At 40.7% G+C, this 25,574-nt stretch overlaps 1 protein-coding gene across 2 annotated transcripts in view; it reads left to right on the forward strand.

Annotated features, from left to right (window-relative positions):
* CDH13 (cadherin 13) overlaps positions 1–25,574 on the forward strand; it is a 1,164,779-nt gene that overhangs the window by 300,147 nt on the left and 839,058 nt on the right. The window lies entirely within an intron of this gene.

Below are 25,574 nucleotides of genomic sequence, written 5' to 3' on the forward strand. Positions count from 1 at the left end.
TACGAATAATACTCTGATTACTGAAGTGGGTGGATTTTTCAGTCTTGATTTTTCCTCCATTAATCATCTTAAGAGATCCAAACTTTCCTTGCCATGAAATGCCAGACTCTGTGCTACAAAATTCCCCTAGTTGAGGGGAAGGGCAGAGCCAACCAGAGCCCCTGGCACTCTGTCCTCTCAGTAATACCGTCAGCTCCTGGCCACCTTATCAAAGAGGGAAGAGGTGACGTAAAATTAGAGAAATGGCCCAGAGAGATGGCCCCCCCAGAGCACCCCAACCGCTGTTTAAAAGGGAACAGTTGCGACACTGTTCCTGCAGATAATTGCCAGTTGAGTGTGGAGTCTCTATGTTGCCAGTCCCACCCACTGATCAGGATGAGCTGGTAATCAACCATGGCATTTGTATGCAAGGAAGGAAGAACAGTGGGCTACACCAGCTTTATGTCAATCAACATTGTCCTGGCAACCCCTATCAGACTTCTGCTTAAATCTTTTTGGCTAGAATGGGTCATGCACTAGCTGCAGAGTAGGTTGAGAAAGTGAATATTCGTGTCCCCAGCCATTGTGGCAGATGAAGGTCAGGGGAAGGTTTTTAGGAATGGGTATGGCATGGTCAACCTGAGCACTGCCTCCCAACATGTAGACATGATTTTGGCTGTGTATTAAAGGAAACAAACGTGTCAGACAGCCGGAAATGGCCCACAGCCTGTGAATTTATAACCTCTACCTAAGACCAGCCCATTGCTAGCTCTGGCACCCTCTCTGCCCTTTACCTCAATAATATACCGTGTCCTGATTCAGTGGCTTCAGGTCTGCTACCACCAAGGACTTGCCTCACTTTTTTTTTGTTTTCTCCATGGAATCCATCTGTTGGAACATTCTGTCTACAAACTCCTTTTGTTAGGTAATAATGAGTTTTCCCGTTTTAAAATATTCAACAAAGACTAGCAGAGCTGCCAACCAGAGCCTCTGATCAACACAGGATAACCAGCAGGAGAGTTGGTGGAATTCCAGACAGTGGTAAGAAAAAAAATAAAAATACAAAAGACATTTTAATTAGTCTGTGCAGCTTCATCTTGCATTAATGGATACATTCCACTAGGCCAGGGATTGCTAACTTTTTCTGTAAAGGTCCAGATAGTAAACATTTTAGACTTTACAGGCCATAGGGTCTTTGTTGCAATTACTACATCTTGCCATTAGTGTGCAAAAGCACCCTAGGCAATACCTAAAATGAATGGGCATGACTGTGTTCCAGTAAAACTTTATTTCCAAAAAAAAAGGCTAGAAGACCATTGTTTGCAGAATCTTGCATGAGGCTTTTAAAGGTTTTAAAACATTTTTCACACCCCTGTGCCTGTTTTCCTGAAAGTTTAGAAATCCTGACTTAGAAAACTGATTTGCGTTACAAACCTTGCCCTGAACAATTCTCAGCCTGTCCAGATTGCTAAGTTCTGCATTCTTAGTAATGATGTCCCCACTTTCTTCCCTCTGCTATAAAGGTCATTCTTGGTGGGCTTGATGGATTTTAGGGGGGACTTTCTCTAGAAGTCTGCACTAGATACCTAGAAGAGGGAGGCACAGAAGCTCACAACCTCTGAACACAGAAGCCTTAAAGCTTTGGAGAAGACAGATAAGCCAGGCAGTGATTCTTGCTGTGTTGTCTATCTGTGTAACCATAGTTTACCCAACCTCTGAGCAGTGTGAGACATGGACAGGAGGACTTCAGCCAAACGAGTTTTCATCTCAGCCATGTTCATCAAGGGGTGTCATTGGTCTATTAGTGATGAAGATGTTGTATTCATACTTTACTATGTGTTCTATTCCAGTGTCCAGTTATAATTGCATAAGAAACCATCAAAAACTTACCATCTTAAAGCAACAACAATCATTTGTTTTTCTCACAAATATGTCATTAGTGAGGGTTCAGTGGGGACTATTCATCTCTGTTTTTCACAATGTCAGCTAGGGTAGCTTGAAGGCTGGGGTAACTCAATAGCTGGAGGTTGGGCTCCTTTTATATTCATTCCTTAATGTGCCTGGTGGTTGATTCTGGCTCTTAACTGCAGTATCCACACATGGCCTCTCCATGTGGCTGCTTGGGCTTCCTCACAGGATGGTTGCTGGTGCCGCGAGTGAGCATCCCAAGGGAACAAGGTAAAAATGCGTGATGTTTTATGACTGAAGCTTGACTTTACCATATTTTATAGCAGTTGAGGCAGTCCTAGATTCCCCTGAGGTCAAAGAGATAGAAAATAGACTCCTACTCACGGAGAGTCATGTCACCGTTACATTGCATCGTGAGCATGAGAGATGTAATATGATGGCTATTTTGGGAAAATTCAGTCTCCCATACAGAATATAACTTGAGCTATTTTCAGCCCAAGTTTTACCATGTTCATAATGCCCTGTAGTTGAAGTAATATAAGGATACCATATGTGAGTAGAGTCTGCGGGTATTTAGATGACCCAAAACAGATGATCAATCTTCATATGTGCCATTTTCTCTTCCTATAACTATTTTCTTCCTCTTTCTCTGGGAAGCTCCAACTTACATTTTACATTTCGGCCTAGAAACTATTCCTCAAGAACTCTTCCCTGATAAATGATCCCATAAAACGCCAAGTTTCCCCATCATATTCCTCATCACACTGTATTGTCATTGCCTGGTTGTGTCTTCGGTCATGAGTGATAATAGGTAAGGAACCATGCCTGTGTTACTCACCATTCAGTCCTCAGCCCAGGCACCCTGCCTAACACACAGCCAATCATCAACAATGTACTTATTGATTAAATGAGTGACCAGTGCTAATGAGTTACTGAATATTGAGAGAATTGGTTGATACTTCATAAACAATTCTTGAACCCTTCTTAAATAGCAGTCATTGTATTAGATATTGGGGCTATAAGACATGGTCTAGTTGGGGAGATGTATGGTTCTAATAATAATTTATATTTGGTAGCTATGTTTTTGCTGTGTATCTCTCATGCGTTTCACGCAATGTGATAGTGACGGTGACATGCCTCTCAGTGAGAGTAGCAGATTTTTTTTTTTCAGAACTGTGATCATACCATTCGTACAATTTAGTCATTTTCTCCATTCAGTAATATATAAAGTATGCAATCGTCTGTGTGTGTGTGTGTGTGTGTGTGTGTGTGTGTGTATAATACACATAAGGCTTTTTGATGACTGCATATTATTTCTCATCATTGCTGTCTTCTAATTCATTTGACCAGTCCTGTAATTGATGGGCATCCAGGTTGCCTCTAGGTTTTCACTTCTTATAAGCATTGCACAAATGATATTTCTTCATGTGGACCCATTGCATGTGGCATTGAATTATAGAAATGATATTGTTGAATTGAAGATAGGCCCAATTAAAATGTTGACAGAGACTATTAAGTTGCCTTTGCAACTGTCATACAGATTTATATTTCCACCAGGAGTATTTCAAAGTGTTCTATTCATGTCCACACACCCTGGATACTATCATCCTTACTCAGTATCTGCCAATCCTTTGGGCAACATAGAATATTCTACTGTTGTTTTCATTTGCGTTTCTCTTAAGACCTTATCTGGAGAATTATGTTTCTTACCACATAAATAAATAAGAATTGTCCAAGGTGAGAGTTTTACAGACTCTCTAAAAACTCCCCAAGTTTCAGTAATTTACAGATTTGAATGGATAAACATCTTTATTGTTCTTAAATACTAAAGCAAGAGAAGAGGTAAGAAGAGCTTACACTTTATTATATTTGATATTCAATGAGAAACCACTGGAAAGGTTGGAGATTGGAATGAACAGTGTTTCTGAGATGAACTGAAAACCCTTATCCTCTTTTCTTCTTATGTCCACTCTTCTGTGTATTGCTAAAGCCTCCATTTTTCTGACATTGGAATGGGAAGAGATGTTTCAGTCTCAGCCTGGGTTCAATATTAGCAATGTGCATAACATCATATTCAATTTTTGCCCGGCACTTTCTAAGAGATTTCTGATTTGTAGTTGTAGAGATGACTTTCGTGATCTGTTTTTGGAACCATTATTTGTATTTTTTAAATGATTAGATCACCTTTTAAAAATATTTATGCTATCATTCCAATCAGGTTGATACCGTTTGTTTTTAATTGTTCACTAAAGTGTAGCATATGCCATAGATGGAATGTTTGTGGTCCCCAAAATTCATATTTTGAAACCTAGCTTCCAATGTGATGGTATCTGCAGGCAGGGCTTACATGAGGTGGTAAGATCATTAGGGCTTTCCTCTCAGGATATTATGAGATTAGTGCCCTTATAAAAGAGACCCCAGTGAACTTGCTGGCCCTTTTCTACTACGTGGGGACACAATGAAAAGACAGCTGTTGATGAATCTGAAAAGAAGCCCTCACCAGACACCAAACTTGCTGGTACATTCATCTTGTACTTCCAGTCTCCAGAGCTATGAGAAATAAATTTCCGTTGTTAAAAAGCCACTCCGTCTATCATATCCTGTTATAGCATCCTGAATGGACCCAGAAACATGCCTGTAGAAAAGTATAGTCATAACAAAACTATAGCTTGATTAGTTTTCACAAACCGAACATATGCACATAACCAACACTCAGAGAAACAGAGTTATGACCGGTCGCTGGAAGCCCCGTGCCCTCTCAGTCCTACTCCACAAGGGAAATCACCATCATGACTTCTAATAAAATGGATTTGTCTCTCTCTCTTTTATTTTATTTTATTTTTTTTGGAGATGGAGTCTTACTTTGTTGCCCAGGCTGGAGTGTAGTGGTGCGATCTCAGCTCACTGCAACCTCTGCCTCCCAATACAACGTTTGTATTTTTAGGAGAGATGGGATTTTGCCATGTTGGCCAGGCTGGTTTCGAACTCCTGGTCTTAAGTGATCCACCTACCTGTGCCTACCAAAGTGCTGGGATTACAAGCATGAGCCACTACAACCGGCCTGTTCTTTATGTAAATAGAAGTATAGAGAGTGTACTCTTGTGTGTCTGTATGGGACTCTCTCTTTTTGAATACTGTAATAGATCAACAGCTAACGTTTAACAAAGATACACCAGGTACTTTTCTAAGCACTTTATATATGTTATATTAAACACAGGTGTCTTAACTATGGATTATATGGGAATGTTTTAACTTTTTCTTTGAAGTAACTTTATGGTTTGTATAGGGATGCTGAATATAGATACATATCTCATTTATTTTCTTTTTTATAAATAATTTCTTAGAATTAGGAACCTCTTCAGAGCCATAATTGCAAAAAGAGCTCCCCATCAGCTCTCTTTGCAGTTTTGGTTTGTAATTATCCTTAAAAAGAAAACATGTTAAGATGCTCTTAGGACTCTGAGTAGTTATACGCTCAAATAAATTATATTAAACTAAGCAGTTAAAATTAAAGCTATAAAGCATTAGTGATGCCCAGATAAATCAGTACTCCAGTTCACCCTAGGTGAGAAGGGCAGTGGGGATTAAATAGCCCCCTCTGTCCATTTCCTTTTTAGGAAATAATGCCCTATCAGAGAAGACATAAATCACTTCTCTTCCCAAATTAGATTAAAATCCTGAGTTTTAAAACTTGCTTTTACCTACAGACTCTAATATTAGACTTATGGCTTTGTCATTTCCCCACAGGGGCAGCTTCTGCTGGTACTTACAGGACAGAAAAGTTCTGTTTCTATTACTGAAGAGGTTGAACCCTCTACTGAAGCTAATTCCAAACAAAGTAGGCACCATATCTTCTTTCAAAAGATCCCTTGGGGAATAATTGTATAGAGATGCTGTGATTAGGTAATTACATGTGTGACTCTGCCCAAGAAACCTGCTTTCTACCTAATTTATACTTAGATTTCCATCTCTCTTTGGTCAAAAGGCTTATCTAGCCTTATATATCTGACTACCCTGCACAGAATTTTCTCATCATGTAATTGGAGGTCACTAGAAAATAATATTTTTTGAAAGCCTGTCTGATAACAAACAAACAAAAAATGGTTAGAATCACTGCTAAATATGAGGAATTCTATTTTCCAATGCTAAAAATGCACATCTTTTCCAGAAACACTTGGACTCACACTCTACTTTGCAAAATGCTTCAGCCATCCGACCCTTGATGATCTGGGCATAAATGAAGTTTAGAAGTTCTATATGCAATGAGGAAGCTAGAATTATACCTTGAGGTCTCTCTTTTGTTTTTGTTGTTGTTGTTATTATTGTTTTTTGTTTTTGTTTCTGCTTTTGTTGTTGTTAGTTAGGAATTAAGATGGTCTTAGGTATTATTCCATTTTCTTACTGCTGATAAAGACATACCTGAGATGAGGTAATTTATAAAGAGAAAGAAGTTTAATGGACTCACAGTTCCATACGGCTGGGGAGGCCTCACAATCGTGACAGAAGGCAAAAGGCATGTCTTACTTGGCAGCAGACAAGAGAGAAAATAAGAGCCAAATGAAAGGGGGAACCCTTTATAAAAAACATCAGATCTCATGAGACTTATTAACTACCATGAGAACAGTATGGAGGAAACCACCCCCATGATTCATTATTTCCCACAGGGTCCCTCCTACAACATGTGGGAATTAGGGTAGCTACAATTCAAGATGAGATTTGGGTGGGGACACGACCAAACCATATCACCTTGCAAGTTCCATGTATAGTACAGAGTTTGACCCTAAGTAGACATTCAGAAAGCATCTTCAGAATAAAAAGGGGGGCACAGTTAAGCCCTCTGGTAAATTCTACGCTAGCTTGTGGGGGGGAAATCACTGTTAGTGGGAAGAATGTGGCGTCTTTGCTTAGGACAGATGTGGATTTACTGGCTGAAGGAATCATTCACAGAAGTCATTCTACTTTAGTGGTCAAAAGCATATGCTTTTTGACCTTTTTGCCTACATATAGAGGTAGGCAAATAATTTTAAAGATTGTTGGTATATTTTTAGTATAAGTGTGTCCTGCCCAACATTGGTACATACTTATTCTAAAAAAAATTATTTATCTAATATTCAAATATAGCTGGGAACCTTATTGTTGTGTTTGTTTGCTTTGATATCCTAACTCAGTCCCACTAGTCCCATTTTTGTAATGTTTAGCTTTCAGGCAACAACTGCTGAAGAGGTAAGGAGATTATTTCTCAAGAGTCATGTGATTATGGCTGCTTCTAGCTGACCTATTAGAGAAAAATCTTAACATGTTCTACAAACTTTTCCATTAAAATAGAGGGTGGGTCATTGCTAAAGAATTCACAGAGCTTCCCAAGACAAAAAGTATGGACAGAGTGGAAACTACGATCCAGCCATTCCAGTGAGGTAGACTCAAGATCAGGTACATAAACTTTACTGAAAAATGTGCTTTTTCTCATGGGACAATATTTACTTGAGGAAGTATTTAATCCCTTAGCATAGACCTTTAGGTTTCATAACTGGTATCAATGAAAATATGATGAGTTGAAACATTTGATATACTGATGGCATTCTGACTGATACTTTTCATAACAAATTCAGAAATAAAAATAATTTGGTATGCTGAAATGGTGGCCTAGAGTGTGAACAATTAACCTAATAGGAACAAATGTAAGATTCTGTACTTGACTCTAAACAGTACAAGTAGAGAAGTTGGCTAGTGGGAAGCCATGATTTAGTAGAGGCATAAATGAAAGCAAGGGTTAGCATTTTAATTTAATTATAATATCAGTATGTTGTCTTACCAATTTCATATTTTTTTCTATTTTTATGACATATATTTGGATAAGGGGTTTGTGTGAATCTTTAGGATGGCTGATTCAAATGATTTAGGGTAGGGGAGTGATATTAACAGTTACATGTTGTATTAGTCCGTTCTCACGCAGCCATGAAGACATACTTGAGACTGGGTCATTTATAAAGAAAGAGGTTTTAATTGACTCATGGTTTTGCATGGCTGGGGAGGCCTCAGAAAGTTACAATATGGCAGAAGAGGAAGCAAACATGTCCTTCTTCACATGGCAGCAGGAGAGAGAAGTGCAGAGTGAAGGGGAGACAAGTGCCTTATAAAACTATCAGATCTTGGGAGAACTCACTCACTATCATGAGAACAGCATGGGGAGACTGCCCTCATGATCTAATCATCTCCCACGAGGTCCCTCCCCCAACATGTGGGGATTACAATTCAGATTACAATTCAAGATGAGATTTGGGTGGGGATACAGAACCAGACCATATCATTCTGCCCCTTGCCCCTCACAAATCTCATGTTTCTTACATCTCAAAACAAAATTATGCCTTCCCAACAGTTTCCCAAAATCGTAACTCATTTCAGCATTATCCCGAAAGTTCAAGTCCATAGTCTCATCTGAGCCAAGGCAAGTCCCTTCCACCTATGAGCCTGTAAAATCAAAAGCAAGCTAGTTACTTCCTAGATACAATGGAGATACAGACATTGCATAAATATGCTCATTCCAAATGGGAAAATTGGCCAAAACGTAGGAGCTACAGGCCCCAGGCAAGTCTGAAATCCAACAAGGCAGTAATTAACTCTTAAAGCTGCAAAATAATCTCCTTTGACTCTATATCTCACATCCAGGTCATGCTGATGCAAGAAGTTGGTTTCCATGGCCTTGGGCAACATTTTCCCTGTGACTTTGCAGGGTACAGCCCTCCTCCTGGCTGCTTTCATGGGCTGGCATTGTCTATGACTTTTCCAGGTGCTCCATGCAAGCTGTCTGTGGATCTACCATTCAGAGGTCTGGAGGACAGCAGCCCTTTTCTTACAGCTCAACTAGGCAGTGCCCCAGTGGCGACTCTGTGTGGTGGCTCTGACCCCACATTCCACTTCTGCACTGCCCTAACAGAGGTTCTCTGTGAGGGCTCTGCCCCTGCAGCAAACTTCTGCCTGGACATCCAGACATTTCCATACATCTTCTGAAATGTAGACAGATATTCCCAAACTCCAATTCTTGATTTCTGTGCACCTGCAGGCTCAACACCACATGGAAGCTGCCAAGGCTTGAGGTTTGCACCCTCTGAAGCCACTGTCTGAGCTGTACTTTGGCCCCTTTTAGCCATGGCTGGAGTAACTGGGAGCCATGGCTGGAGTAGCTGGGCACTAAGTCCTTAGGCTGCACACAGCATGTGGGGGACCCTGGCTCCAGCCCACAAAACCATTTTTTCCACCTAGGCCTCAGGGACTGTGATGGGAGGGGTTACCGTGAAAACCTCTGACATGCCCTGCAGACATTTTCCCCATTGTCTTGGTGACTAACATGTAGTTCCTTGTTACTTATGTAAATTTCTGCAGCAGGTTTGAGTTTCTTCTCAGAAAATGGGTTTTTCTTTTCTATTGCATTGTCAGGCTGCAAATTTTCCAAACTTATATGCTCTGCTTCCTCTTGAAAGCTTTGGTGCTTAGAAATTTCTTCCACCAGACACCCTACATGATCTCTCTCAGGTTCAAAGTTCCACAGATCTCTAGGGCAAGGGCAAAATGCCACCAATCTCTTTGCTGAAGCATAGCAAGAGTGACCTTTGCTTCAGTTCTTAACAAGTTCCTCATCTCCATCTGAGATCACCTCAGCCTGGACTTCATTGTCCATATCACTATCAGCATTTTGGTCAAAGTCATTCAACAAGTATCTAGGAAGTTCCAAACTTTACCACAATTTCCTGTGTTCTTCTGAGCCCTCCAAACTGTTCCGACCTCTGCCTGTTACCCAGTTCCAAAGTCACTTCCACATTTTTGGATATCCTTATAGCAGCACCCCACTCTCTTGGTACCAATTTGCTGTATTAGTCCATTCTCACACTGCTACAAAGACATACCTGAGACTGGGTAATTTATAAAGTAAAGTGGTTAAATTGACTCACAGTTTTGCAGGGCTGGGGAGGCCTCATGAAACTTACAATCATGGTGGATGGGGAAGCAAACACTTTCTTCTTCACATGGCAGCAAGATGGAGAAGTACAGAGTGAAGGGAGAGAAGCTCCTTAAAAAGCCATTAGATCCCATGAGAACTCACTATCATGAGAACAGTATGAGGGGACTGCTCCCATGAACTAATCACCTCCCATGAGGTCCCTCCCCCAACATGTGGGGATTACAATTTGGATTACAGTTCAAGATGAGATTTGGGTGGGGATATAGAGCCAGACCATATCACATGGTGAAATAGTTACAACTGTTTTCATGAAGCTTTTTTGGTCTCAAGATCTGTGTGCTATTTGAATAAATGAGATGCAGCTGGTTTCCAACATGTTTTCCTAGCACTGGGGTTTAAAGAAAAAAGCAAAAAGGATCTACCTTGGAAATCAATTCAGAAAACTGGTTCTTGAACCAGTGATTCTCAAATGTGAGTGTGTATCAGAATCACTTATAGCAGGGGTCCCCAATCTCTGGACCATGGACCACAGCAGGAGAGTGAGCAATAACCCACTGAACTCCACCTCCTGTCAGATTGGCAGTGTCAATAGAATCTTATAGAGAAGTGGCTATGTTGTCGGGGGTATATACCCTGGGGTTCATTGTTGCGTACCAGGAACATTTAGGACATGGACACACATGAGGAGTTTAGGAGTGGAGGTTTAATATGTAGAAGAGAAGGGAAAGAGAAACAGCTTCCTCTGTAGAGGAAGGGGTCTTGGAGCAGAAAAAGGGCAGCAAGTGGCAGATGTGTTGAATTTTATAGTCAGGTTTAAGGAGGCAGTGTCTGATGTACATAGCACTCACACGTTGATTCTATCAGGTATGATGTTTACATAGGGCATGGGGAAGGCTGGTCACCCCACCCTAATCTTATGTAAATGGGCTTTCCAGTTGATTGGCGCCATCTTGTCTGCTTCTTACTGTACATGTGGTTGGAAGAGAAAGGAAGATGGAGCTGCCATCTTGAACATGTCTAGTCCTTCGTTCCTACCAGTATTCACCTGTGCAAGCCTCCAGCTTGCTTGTCTATGTCTGTGGCTCAATTTTACATTTTCTTTGTTAGAAAATGATTTGGGGTTGCTTTTCATTAAAAAGAAAAGCCTTACCAAGGACTCCCATGCCCTTACCATCTGCCTGTGTAATTTCTTCTTAACTCCTGTATCAATAGGAGCGTGCAACCTATTGTGCATTGTGCATGCCAGGGATCTAGATTGTGTGCTCCTTATGAGAATGTAATGCCTAATGATCTGAGGTAGATCAGTTTCAACCCGAATCCATCCCCATCAACTTTCCCCATCCCATGAAAAAATTAGCTTCCACAAAACTGGTCCTCGGTGCTAAAAAGTTTGGAAGTCTGCTGATCTACAGGGTTTATTAAAATAGTAGGCCCCCACCTTCAGCATTTTTAACTCAGAAGTTCAGGGATGAGGCCTGAGAATTTGCATTTCTAACTAGTTCCCTGAGTGGTGATACTACTTTAGACCATAATGTTCATAATGAAATGTTTGTCCTACCTACAGATGCCAATGACCAAGGCATATGTTGGATGAGCACTGTGAGAATAGGTAGAATCAACTCTACTTGAGTGCATTGCCCACACAACTGCTGAGTCTTATGTGTGTTTAGGGAAAGAACAGGTGAGGAGTGGGGGGTGACACTTGGCCCAACCGTTTGCCTGTAGATCTTCATGGACTCCTCCCAGAGCTCACCTTTGAAGGCTATGGTATGATGGTGCCAAGAGCGGAGATACTCCTTTATCAGAGCCTCTGGGGTCGTGATCCTGGGCTGCGACCTCAGCACAATATCAGCACAACCAAAACAAGCCACAGGCTGGTGTTTAGGTTCTTGTCAAGACCTCATGTATCATTAAACAGAGGACAACTGCAGAGCTCTCCATTCTGTTTTAAGAAAATAGAAATAGTAACTAGCATTAAACTAAACCCACAAACGCCTGTTCCCTGTTGATAGGGTGGTCACGCTACTGCTGCATTGTTTTGCTTTTTCTTTTTTTCTGGTGCAGCTATAGTACAAGCCATGACTCATGCTATGTGCTAGCCTCACAAATACACATAAACATTCACAATCAGGTTTCCGAAGCTGTTTCCTTAGTTCCGTTTGTTGCTATTTTACTTTTCACTGGAGGTTGGGCGAGGCAGTCTTTAATTGAGGCTATTTTTCCTGTCTCTCTCTCCCTCTGTCTCTCTCTGTCTCTCACACACACATACACATGCATATGCGCGCGCGCACACACACACACACACACACACACATAATCTCACTGAATCACGAATTCCATGAGAACAGAGTCAGCATTCGTATATTTTCTCAGAGATCTATTCCTAACCTTAATGCCATACTTAGCACATAGCAGATACACAAAATTTGTGACTGACTGAATGAATAAACATGTATATTATTGCAAGTCAGTTGCAAACAGGTATATTGTTGCAAATAGAAGGTTACCTGTTGATCCTTCCTATGTTATCTCTGAACTGCAGGAACTTCATTTCTGCTATGAACCAAATGTAGGTAATCTTGAATCAAGCATCAATAACATCTGTTTGTCCACATATAACCTATTTTATAGCAAAGATTGTATTCTGATGATTTGTAGATTTAATGTTGTTTATTTATCATATCTATCACATTTATTTTTAAATGTTTCTAAACAGCTTATTAAAGTACAATTTTATGATAGTGAAAATCTTTTTAAAGACATATAATATAAAAGGACAGTAATTGTGCCGGGCATGGTGGCTCAAGCCTGTAATCCCAGCACTTTGGGAGGCCGAGACGGGCGGATCACGAGGTCAGGAGATCGAGATCTCTACTAAAGAGATCTACTAAAGACGAGATCTCTACCCCGTCTCTACTAAAAAATACAAAAAAACTAGCCAGGCGAGGTGGCGGGCGCCTGTAGTCCCAGCTACTTGGGAGGCTGAGGCAGGAGAATGGCGGGAACCCGGGAGGCGGAGCTTGCAGTGAGCTGAGATCACGCCACTGCACTCCAGCCTGGGCGACAGAGCGAGACTCTGTCTCAAAAAAAAAAAAAAAAAAAAAAAAAAAAAAAAAAAAAGGACAGTAATTGGATATAGTTATTCAAATGTAGCACTTAATTTACTTTGAGTTTTTACTTAACCATGTAAAAATGGAATTGTGTTAGCTTAAATAATTTTCATTGTTTAATTAAAAGAAGAAGAAAAAGAAAAAGCAGCTGCAACAGCAGTAGCAACAACACGCCAATAAACAGAAAGATAATACTTTTTCCCCTTGGCATTTATTTCTGGTAAGAACGTATCTTAAGAGCCTTTACTGAAAAGGGCATTGAGTTACGCAGGGAATAGCTTTTTCAACAGCTATTTTTCCAGAGGTGTAAAAACAGTCTTTGCCTGGTTATGTTGTATATCTTACCTCAGTAAAGACATGAAAAGGAATCCTGATAAGGTGAATGCATTCGTACAGAGTGCTAAGCTTCCTGGCGATTTGACTTGATTCAGGAATACAACTCAGTAAACTGAGCAGATTAAATGATCAATGTTTCTTTTAGATTAGCCCTCTCAAGTATCAATGGTCTCTGCCAGCCTTAGAGGAGATAATGAGGTAATTTCAATATTGAGCTTTTGACAGAGGGTCTGAAGTGTAAAAAGTCTGTGGTGTTAAAAAGATATCTCAACTTCAGCGTGGCATTGCCTGGCGTCAGCATGGGCCTTCTGAAAGGCCACCGTTGTCCAAAGTCTAAGACACTGGTCCAGTGGGGACCCATGAAATGACATGAGTTTATGTGTGTCTTGATTGCAGTCCTCGAGAAGAGACAAGGATGTGAGTGTATATAGTTTATTTAAAAGGTGCAGGAAGCATCAGTACTGCACACAAGACAAGGAAACAGAAAGGAGAGTCAAGGTAGGGTGCAGTATTAAGCTATGGTAGGCAACTAAAGTTTAATCCTGTAAGAAAACTCTGGAAATAATATAGAAGACACAGTTCAGAGTTCTCCCTCCTGAGGAGGGCTGGGAGTATTTATTTCAGTGCTCTTGGCTGAGGACTACTCCCAGAAAAAGGGTGTTGATTTGGGAACACTTCCCACCAGAGGGGCATCACACCTGCCACATACACAGGCAGATTCATCTTCTGTGGTTCTGAGAAAAGCCTTCAGGCACAGAACTGCAAATCCTGCAATGGGAGGTTGCCTGGAGCACAGTGAAGTGGGTTGCAGTCTGAGGAATTTGGCAAGACACTGAGAGCATCTCCTCTGGTGTGGAAAATAGCATCAGAAAGCAGTGGTCACAAGACTGGGTGCAGTGGCTCACACCTGCCATCCCAGAAGTTTGAGAGGGGCTGAGGCAGGTGGATCACCTGAGCTCGGGAGTTCGAGACCAGCCTGGGCAACATGGTGAAACCCTGTTCTACTAAAAATACAAAAATTAGCCAGGTGTGCTGGCATGCACCTATAGTTCCAGCTACTCAGTAGGCTGAGATGGAAGGAATGCTTGAGCCTGGGAGGCAGAGGTTGCAGTGAGCTGAGATGGCACCATTGCACTCCAGCGTGGGTGACAGAGCAAGACCTTAGCTCAATCAATCAATGGGAGCAAGGAAGAGAGATGGAGAGAGGGAGGGAGGGAGGGAGGGAGAGGAAGGAAGGGAGGGAGGAAGGGAGGGAGGGAGTGAGGCCTGTTGACAGAACAATGAATAATTACGCACGTAACTAAAGTGAATACTCAGGTGAGATCCCCAAGTACACTCTTTCAAGTATGGGTTTGATATTCCAACTAAAGCAAATGTAAAACTTGAGTGTTAACAGTGGGTATCTTCTATTAGTGTGGTTGTTTGCTGTCTTCTCCAGAATGGATGTTTTTAAGAAGTCCTTTCACCTCACTGGTTCCCATTAGCTGCAAAGGTTACCCCTACATCCTTGAATCTCTGTATTTTTAAACCTATTTCTCTAATGCTGCTTAAAATATTGTCGATAATATTTATCACCCCTTGGCTTGTTCAAATATATTTCTTTCCACTATAGGTATATTAGCACGTTTTCACACTGCTGATAAAGACATACCCTAGACTGGGTAATTGATAAGGAAAAGGAGGTTTAATGGATAGCCCTCACAATCATGGTGGAAGGAAAAGAGGAGCAAAGTCATGTCTCACATGGCAGCAGACAAGAGAGAATGAGAACCAAATTAAAGGGGTTTCCCCTTATAAAACCATTAGATCTTGTGAGACTTATTCACTACCATGAGAACAGTATGGGGAAACTGCCCCCATGATTCAATTATTTCCCACCAGGTCCCTCCCACAGCGTGTGGGAATTATTAATTCAAGATGAGATTTGGGTTGGGGACACAGCCAAACCATATCAATAGGTCAAATGCAAAGCCTGAAATATGGAGAGGAAGACATCATTATAAATCCTGGTTCCTTTTTGAATACGTTACCTTGAGCAAATTATTCCCTTGCGGAATCTCAGTTTTTCCACCTGTAAAATGGAGACGGCAAAAATTAACAGTCACCTCAGGGAGTAATTATGACACCAGAATGAGCTAATGAACATCACTGTTTTGCTAGGTGGTAGGGTTGAGTACAAACCTTAGCAGTTTTGATTGTGGTTGTTGCTGTTGTCATTACAAAACCCTAGATTCATCTGGGTTTTGCAGTCAGTTTGATGCCTTGTTCCATAGTTTCTTTTTTACTTCCAGATTTGGTTCAGGTAAAGTTGGCAAAGCAAGAAGAACTGAATTCTTCTTACCTGCTTCACCTTAGCTGGTTCCTGCTTCATATATCTTTAAAGATGTTTGTAGAAAACTAATCAGCGTCTACGTTTGTTTTCTAATTTTCTTTTGCTCACACATACCATGGCCACTTGATTAGCAATCAGTGCTATGTTGGCAGGCACATACAGGCCTTGTTCCTACTAATCAGAGATGTAGGAAGCAAATGCTCGTGTTTAAAGGGAACCCTTTTTTGAGCTCTTGTCCCATGACTCCTAATTGTTGTATTTCTCAAACTCAACCCAGCTGCAAGCTTTATTAGGGAAACATTTATTCAGATAAAAGCCTCAGTTATGAAAGAGGGGTAATTATTTTGCAAATGTGTTTGAATCACTGTATGCTATAGTGTAACTCATCCCCAAATAGAGAAGGTGCACATTTGGGCTGAAATGTTGCTTTGTAGATGGACAATACAATAAGCATATGACTGGGAACTTCTGGCAAATGATAGGAAAATGGTCAAATGAAAAGACATCAGTAAAATGAGAGATTGAAAAAAAAAAGTGATCAGGAAGCTCTGAAAGCTGACCAGAGTGAACAAAATGCCTAAATTCCATTCATCCACATTCATTTGTTTATTCATTCATGATCCATTGAATATTTTGGGGCTCCTATATATAGTTTGCTCTCAAAGAATTTAATGTTTTAGTTGGGAGAGATCAATGAAAATACGTTAACTGCATGCCAACTGGGATCTCCCATTCAGTGAAATCTAGATAGAATTGGACCAAAACTCTGTTGCATGCCTTGAGAATGCTCAGTGATATCTGTGACATTTCTGGAATTTCACAGGGGTGGGTGCTCACTACCAAAGACCCCCTCCTAGCTCTAAGATCAGCGTCTGCTTGTTTTGTTGTTTTGCTTCATCATCTTTACATTGCACAATCCACGTGTAGAAAAATAGCCCTTCCCTTTTCTTCGAAAGCATTGTGTGGACAGCACACTTTATTGAAATTCTAGAAAGTTGTATTTGGAGATTGTATCAACTCCCAGTGGAATATTAAACATGGCTATTCTTAAATGTCCTCCAGGCACCAGGCCTATTTTCTTTTGTTGCTTGTACCTCGCTCTCTATCTCTAACTATCTCCAAGTTTTCTTTTTCCATCCCTGTTCCCATCTCTTCTCTTGATTTTCTACCCAGTATGTGGGGGCTGTTACATGGTATGAGTATTCTATATTCTTGCTCCCTCATTGAGTTCCAATCTCAAACACTTATATGCATACCCAGCAAGTTGTTCTCCAGAATGTAACAGTTCTCTTCCATTTAAAAGAAACTTCCCTCAGTGGTAATTCAAGGAGTTCTTCATATATCCCGAATATAAGTCTTTGTCAGATGCATGAATTACAAGTCTCTTCCCTTTGTGTCTTGTCTTTCACTTTCTTAATGGTATCATTTGATAAACAGATGTTCTATATTTTAATGAAGGCTAATTATTTATTTTTCCTATTAGGGTTATTGCTTCTTGTGTCCTGTTTAAGAAATATTTACATACCCCAAGGTCATGGACATTCTCCACTAGGTTTTCTAAAAGCTTGATCTTCGTGGGTTTCATGATTAATTTTCATCTTAAACTAATTTCGTGTATGGTGTGAGGTAGAGGTCAAGATGTATGATTTTTCCAGTTGCTGCTGCACAATTTATTGAGAAGATCACCCTTTCCATCACTGAACTGCAGACATAAATCAAATAACCAATATGTGTGATCTATTTTGCACTCTCTTTCCCTGGTCTTTATATTTAACCTTGTGCCAGTATGAAGGTGGTAAATTTTAATCATTTTCCTTTTTATGTAGGCATTTAAAACTATCCTGTTATAAGTGCTCTGATAATAGAAATACAGACTATAACACACGCCAGAGGATTTAACCTAAAGGAAGAGGGTCAGAGTTGGCTTTCTGAGTGGATGTGTCATTTAGGTAGAGAAGTACTTCATGGGTCTGCATTCTAGGGCATGCCCTACTTGGCAATTTGCTCTCTTTATGATGGGATGGGTCCTGTGATGTGGCTAATGTGAACCATGCTATATGTGCACTGGCCTGGAATAGATAACGACAATAAAACAAGGAAGATGCCCAAGAAGAAGTGAAATAACCTCATTGTAAAGATGTGAAATTGAAGTTTAAAGAGAACATGTGATGTGCTCAAGGTCACAGAGTTGATGAGTTACAATGGTGGGATTGGAATTCAGGTTTCCCAATAGATCCAGCCTCTTGCTATGACCCTGCATTGTCTCTAGGTACAAATGCTCAAAGTTGCTGAGCTATAATGTGGTGATGCTTGGATTCGTACTCAGTTCTGTTTAACTTCAGAGTCTATGCTCTAGCCAGTATCCTTGATTACCTCTTTGGAAAAGCTGAATTTATTTGTATGCCTAACTAAGAACGAGCTAATTGATTCCCATTTTAATATGACAACTCTGCCTTAGCACTATCAATATGTGTCCAAAAAATCTTACGGTGCATGACTAATTGCACTTTGGAATCATATACATTTAATTACATATTTGATTTGAGAGTTTAGTATTTACAATTATTGTCATCTCCCACTTACTGAGCTTCCGTTCTTCCATTCTAATTGTCTTTGTTGCAAACTTTTTTTCTCATGCATAGAAAAGAAAGGCACAATTTCTTTTTTCCATATTTATGTGTTATATATTGCTTTAGCATCATGAGCCAGATATGATAGTATTGACTAGATCAGTTCCCATAATGTACCCTTTGCAGGATAGACTGTGAAAGTATAATTTTGGCAAAATGACTGAAATCCCTGTGAATGATTTTTTCTTTTCGTATATAAACCTAAGCATCCAATAGTGAAAGTTTATACGACTCAAATAGAAAAAGAATTCATGACAAAAGGTGTGATTATTGGCATAAGACCCTGAAATTCCTTTCTGGGTGAAATAGGCCCTTTCTTCCTTCCACAAGAGGCTCTGACTGATGAGTTGGCTTTTATCAGGCAATGTATGTCTGATGCAATATCTGTGGATAAAACCACCAGCTCCTATCAAGTCGATCAAATATTTATTGAGCACTTATTATGTCCAAGACACTGTGGGGAACAAAGAAATATAACCTGGCCTTGCCCTTCAGGCTATATCAATTGAGATAGAATTTGGACTGCTGCAATCAATTACACAGATGGCTCTCAAGCTAGTGCCTTGGTGCTAGATGGAAACAAGACAAAATGCCCTTAATAATGAGTTAGTTTTCTTTGTCAAGTGATCGGCCTGCCATATCATTGAGGTAACTTCACATTTTATTGCATCTTTTGCAATTAGCACCTTCAGCTGACTCTGCAACCTGTCGAGAAAGAGGGCCCAGGCAATGTTGTCCTTGGCATCTTATTCAGGTCTTGCTTCCACTGCAGTGAATGCACTCAAATAGCCCTTTATAAACTGAGTCCCCTTGAGACTAAGTATTTAATGTCTCTTGATCTCCAGCCTTAGGAAATAACCCAATTCATTACTCAGCCATTATGTAATTCATTACTGTCATTAGAGATCAGGAGAATTGTGTTACGAGAACTGAGAATACAAGGCAAACCTCACCTCTCTTTGCCCAGCATGATTAACAGACTGTGGATGGGCCCTAATTTGGAGTCCCATTTATGGGATTTGGTTTTATGACATCCTCCAGCTTCTGGTATGACTTACAGAGGCATTGCTTAACCTGATGGAAAACAGATTACTAGTCAACGTGTTTACCAATACTATGTGTCTGTAGTGGGCTTTGGTGGACTCCTTTATGGGATTGTTGATCTCTCAACTGAACACAGCAGTTGGTCAGGAGGGTTATTAAGGGAGAATGAATTATTAAGGGATGGATCACACCTCAGCCAGAGTAGGTGGTTATTCCTACTACCTGCTTGGCTGTCAAATGCATCAATTGGCAATTTGTATTTCTTCAGCTTTCTCTCTGTGTTTATTCCGTCTATCTACCTATTTCTTACGGAAGAGTGACCAACAGTATGTACCCAGGAGGTGATGGTCAAGAGTATAAAGTTTCAGAATTAAAAAAATTATAGTTGCAAAGTGGATATTTTGGATAATACTGGAAAAATGGAAATATTAGATCATGAAATCAGATATTATCCATGCTTCTGTGTTGACTAAAATAATTATCTTACTATGATGTTTCAGTTTTCTCATTTGCTTATTGCCTGTAATTTTGACACATCTGCCTCAATTAATAAGAAGGGTACAAAATTAAGTAAATTTTACAAAGAGACATTTTAAAAGAACTCTTTGTTCTAGGAGGAAACTTATCACATTGAAATTTTCTTTGATATAAAATATCAAAAACCATAACTAGATATTTTATTCAAATATTAAGCTTGCAAGTTTGGGAGCAGGGGTGGGAATCCCACTACAGTCGAGTTATTTTGATGTTACTTTCGAGGCTTAGAGTTTATCTTCCATATTTCCAATGAGAATTAATTCCTCAAGTGGAATTTTATGATAAACTGCTGAAAGTAGTATTTACAGTGGAAACCCTGACAAGAATGAGTGTCACCGGGAGTAATGAATTCATGATGGAACTAGTTGGGAGTGTGTGACATTTTAAGTGCCTCATCGCTCTGAATTCACTTGGCATTTATTGTAATAGAAATGACCATATTTAATTCATTTGGCATTCATATGAACTTCACATGTATTTATGGAGATGTAACATGGTAATTTAACATTTACTCTACTAAGCATTCTTTAATGGACATTGAAAGACATTGTCATACAATGCTTAATAAAGCCAGTAACTCTAACATTAATCTATCAAAACAAAGAAAGGAAAAACCATTTTGATTCCCAAAGCACCTGAGTAAATTCTTTGGATAAGCCAAAATTATGTATTTACTCCCCCAAATCTGCTTTCTAAATTTTTAAGCCACAAGGTTGACTCTAGGACCAAGACAATAAAGCAGATGTTCAGTTTAGGATTCTTTATATTCTAAAATTGTCTTCAAATACATTAATCTCAGTCTAAAAATATTAGGGGAAGATTTTCTTGGAACATCAGCAGTAAATTTAACACATGGCATGCCTTCAATAGATTTCTCTTTTTCCCCCTTTTAGAGTTCAGTTTGCTCTCTTCAACATAGTCCCAAAAAATACATTTCTGTTTCTTCCTTGAAGAAGAATTATTTTTAGAACAAACACATCATTATTTGGGAACAATCAAAAGATCAAAGGCATAAGAATCTTTGCTGGAAAGTGAAGGAAGACTTCTTCAACCAACCAAAATGACAATCTTTTATTTTTATTCTAAGAACAGAGTTGTTCCAGGACACAGCCTAATGCAAACTCTGCTACTAGTCACTTTCAAAATGTTGTTTAGAATGCCTTGTTTTTATATTTTCTCTTAGTTGCTTTCTTTACACCACTCAAAAGCAGAACCTTTATTACAAACACACCAAAAGGTACCATATAACTAGTCTTCCTGGTTTGAATGTAACCCATGTTCAAGTATGATTGTAGAGTATTAGTTATTTTGACATCAATTTACTGAACACATTTTAATGAGGACCAGAAGGAAGGACAACATTTACTTACTTTCATGATATGTATCCTATCCAGGTCTTGTAGGTAATAGCACTTTCAAACTTACTATAGAAAATTCAGTTACTGTAAACATCTTTTAACTCTGCGTTGTGAGAGAGTTTTCAAATCTTTGGCATTACCCTGCGTAAACCTCCTCACAACCCAAAGAGATATTTTGAGTAAGGGGATGAATTAGTTTCTTAGGACTGACATAAAAAAGTACCACAAACTGGGTGACTTAAAACAGAAAGTACTTGTCTCACAGCTCTGGAAGCTAGGACTCTGAAATCAAAGTGCTGGCAAGGGCCATGCTACCTTCAGAGTGTCTAGGTGGGGATTCGGCCTCACCTCTTTTAGGTTCTGGTAGCCCCAGGTGTTCCTTGGTTTGTAGCTAAATCACTGCAGTTTCTGCCTTGTTCCTCACATGGTGTTCTCCCCATGTCTCTGTCTTCACACTGCATTTTCTTCTTATATGGACCCCACTCATACTGGAATAGGTCCAATCTAACGGCTTCATCTTAACTTGATTACATGTGCACAGATTCTATTGCCAAATAAAGTCACTTTTGCAGACACTAGGGGTTAGGAGTTGGACGTTTCTTTTAGGGGACACAATTCAACTCCTAAATGGGGGTCTCCTGACAGTTCTTAATAGGGTCAATATTTCAATGCATGCTTTTGTTTTTTATAATGATCTTTCCTATGATACAGGGTGAGACAAAAACCAACTTATTTGTCTTTAAGAGCTTCTTTGTTTTCCGCCGTTTGTGCTAGCAACAGTCAGAGAAATGAAACTTTTTTTTTTTTTTTTTTACAGCAAATTGTTTTTCTCAACCCATTCTATCTGAAAAAGAACGTTCTCTAGCTACTGCCTCTTTGGTCTAAGGGCATCTCCTTGGTTTCTCTGTTACAGCCTCTTTGTGTTAATTATAAGTTGCTTTGCTTTACAAATTCAAAATGAATCTTATAGTGGTTGATAAAAGCCAGGATCCTGAGTTCAGGATCCTGACCAATTGGATGCTTCATTTGAAATCAGAATCTATGTTCACTGTGGTTTATTTGGGGTATCTGTTAGGTTTCTCTTGGTTGCAAGCAAAAGGAATTCACTATGATTAGTATCAAGCAGGTAAGGAACGGGAAGAAAGAAGATTGTTGGGGTGTGTCTTAGTTCGCTAGGGCTCCTATAACAAAGTGCCACAAACTGGCTGGCTTAAACAAAAGAAATTTACTGTCAATCTGTTCTGGAGGCTGGAAGTCTAAGGTCAAGGTGTAGGTAGTGCTGGTTTCTTCTGAGGGCTGTGAGGGGAATCTGTTCATGCCTCTCTTAGCTTTTGGAGGTTTGCTAGAAACCTTTGGCATTCCTTAGTTTGTAGCTGCATCATCCCAGTCTCTCCCTTCCCTTCACATGCCAGTCTCCCGTGTCTATGTCTGCCTCTGAGTCCAAATCTCCCATTTTTTTTTGTAAGGACATGGTATGGTTTGGCTGTGTCTCCACCCAAATCTCATCTTGAATTGTAGCTCCCATAAGTCCCATGTGTTATGGGAGGGACTGGTGGGAGATAATTGAATCATGGGGGTGGTTTCCCCCATACTGTTCTTGTGGTAGTAAGTCTCATGAGATCTGATGGTTTTATAAAGGGTCTCCCTTTTTGCTTGGTTCTCATTCTTTTTCACTTGCTGCCAAATGTAAGATGTGCCTTTCACCTTCCACCATGATTGTGAGGCCTCTCCTGCCACGTGGAACTGTGAGTCCATTAAGTGTCTTTTTCTTTTAAATTACCCAGTCTCAGATATGTCTTTATCAGCAGTGTGAAAATGGACTAATACAGGATACCAGTGATACTGGATTAAGGTCTACCCATGACCCTATTTTAACTTGATTACCTCTGTAAAGACCCTATCTCCAAATAAAGTCACTGAGAGTTAGAACTCCCACATATCTTTTTTGTTGGTGGTGGTAGGGGGCGGGCAGTGAAACCCACAGCAGTGAGAGAGTTGTATGCATATGGACACAAAGGAGCACCTGATCATAAAAAGAAGGAAACCAGACCTGTCTGGGCACTGCAATATGTGAATCCGGAACTCTCCAACTGATATGCTTCAGCTTAGATGTTGCCCATCGCCATATTTCTGTGTCCTGAATTTCACATCCTCAAGAATAATTTTATTGGTCCAGTTCAGCTCAGATACCTTCCCTCGGCTCACTCTTAAATGGCCAGGGAGTGACGGCACAGGTCAGAATGGTCATGTTTTGGGGGGTGTGCAAGTGTGTGTGTGTTTGTGTACATGTGTGAGGATTTTGTCCCCTACAAAAGTCAGTGGAATCATTGTGAGACTGTAAGCTGGCAAGGAGGGTATCTCCTTCCCCCACATCCCTCACCCCATCCCAGCCTCTGGAGAGGAAAGATTGCCTGTGCTCTCAAAGAAGAAGTGGCTTTTCATTGATTCAGAAACAAATACCAATTTTTTTTTTTTCCGAGATGGAGTCTTGCTCTGTCGCCCAGGCTGGAGTACAGTGGCACAATCTCAGTTCACTGCAAGCTCCGCCTCCCAGGTTCATGCCATTCTCCTGCCTCAGCCTCCTGAGTAGCTGGGACTACAGGCGCCCGCCACCACACCTGGCTAATTTTTTTGTATTTTTAGTAGAGATGGTGTTTCACCGTGTTAGCCGAGATGGTCTCGATCTCTCCATCTCCTGACCTCGTGATCCACCCGCCTCAGCCTCCCAAAGTGCTGGGATTACAAGTCAGCCACTGTGCCTGGCCAACAAATATCAACTGATATCTGCTTCCTACAAGTTGTTCTATCCTGAGCTGGAGGTATAGATACAAGCAGTGGGTCCTGATATTCAGCTATTTGCATGGGTAAGACTGAAGTAGGAAAGGACTTTTCATCTCCTCCCAAGCCCAGGACACAGCTCACCTTGAGGGCGTTGGGTACGCTGGCAAGCATCATGTAAAAGAACCACATTTAGGTTCTTATGCGAGACCGCTGCATGAGCTCAGTCCGTGGCAATGAGTCCTATTTTGTTGAGATGCCCAAGCAGAAGTTCCCTTACTGCCAGCATCTGCACGGCTGCCATGTGCTCTCCACAACTCTTCCAGGCTTGACTCAAGTGCAGGGAGGCCCAGGGAATGCCAAAGAGAGGTCTGCTCATCATGGACCCAGGCTTGCTCTGATGTCCATAACTGTCTCCCCCTGGGGATTTTGATGAATATTCAAGGACATAAATTCACACACTGGCTCAGGTATTGTACACCTATGGGAACCAGGAGGCTCCGTACGTCTTCCTAAGTGTTCCATTTCCTTCCCAGGAGCCACAGAGCTGCCACAAAGAGATGAGGCCCATAAACCACTGCATGTGTTTGTTGGCCATTTTTCTTTAGTGCGAGGTTTACAAGACTCCCTCCCAACAGGGTCGTCATCTCAACACATGTCACTTGGCTGTACACTTCACTGGAACATTGTGTTGTGCTGGGGCTGAATTAAATGTACAATTACTGCACATTTTCTCGAAAGGAGTTTTGACAATGATAAATGCATAGACATTTTTCCACACTCAGACAACCTGATTCCTTGCCCATCAAGTGGCTCAGGATTCACTTTGAAGAACTGGTCTCTTGTAAACAGGGGAACGTGGGTGCTGCCTGAGAAGCTCATGGGCCTGAGTCCAAATGCCACTTCTACCTATCATGTACCATCTGAGCGTGGGCAGCTTTCTTACTCCTGCTGGCCCGAGTTTTCAATGAATAATCATTGCACCTCTGATAAACCTCATTGGCTATGGTATTTCTACTATGCAAAGCTGAGACGACACTTGAAAAGTAATTACTACAGTCCCTGGTTAATACTAGGCTTTCAATGAGTGTTGGTCAGCGTTCAGGCAGGTAAGTTATCCTCTTGCCTAGAGCAGTGATGGCTCTAATATGAGTTCAGATCCCCACAATAGGAGAAACAGGGCTTGTTGCTATTCACAAAGCAGAGAGTAACCATAACTTTTCTTCAGATCCTTGAATATAATAACAGTAGCTAATATCTGTTTACTTATTACATGCTAGGCAGTGTGGTCAATTTTCTGTGGATCAGATGATTCAATTCTCATACAAACCCTGTGAACTTTTTGGTATTTATTTTACATGTTAGGAATCCTGGTAGGCCAACTGTAGCCCACTGGCCCCTCCAGATCCACTGTCCTCCGTTCTCTACTCTCTGGTGCCACAAGATGCTGATCTGTATGAAGCCTTAGGAAGGAAACCAGGAGACCTGACACTCTGTCTTGTTCTCCCTCCACCTCTGATTCCTCACTAGTGCTTCTAATTTACTGAAGCCAGCTGGAAACCAGAAGACAAGGCTGCCAGGTGCTCTGCCCAAGGACAGAGCAGG

Source organism: Macaca fascicularis, chromosome 20 (assembly GCF_037993035.2).
Source record: "Macaca fascicularis isolate 582-1 chromosome 20, T2T-MFA8v1.1".
In the NCBI taxonomy this organism is placed as follows: Eukaryota; Metazoa; Chordata; class Mammalia; order Primates; family Cercopithecidae; genus Macaca; species Macaca fascicularis.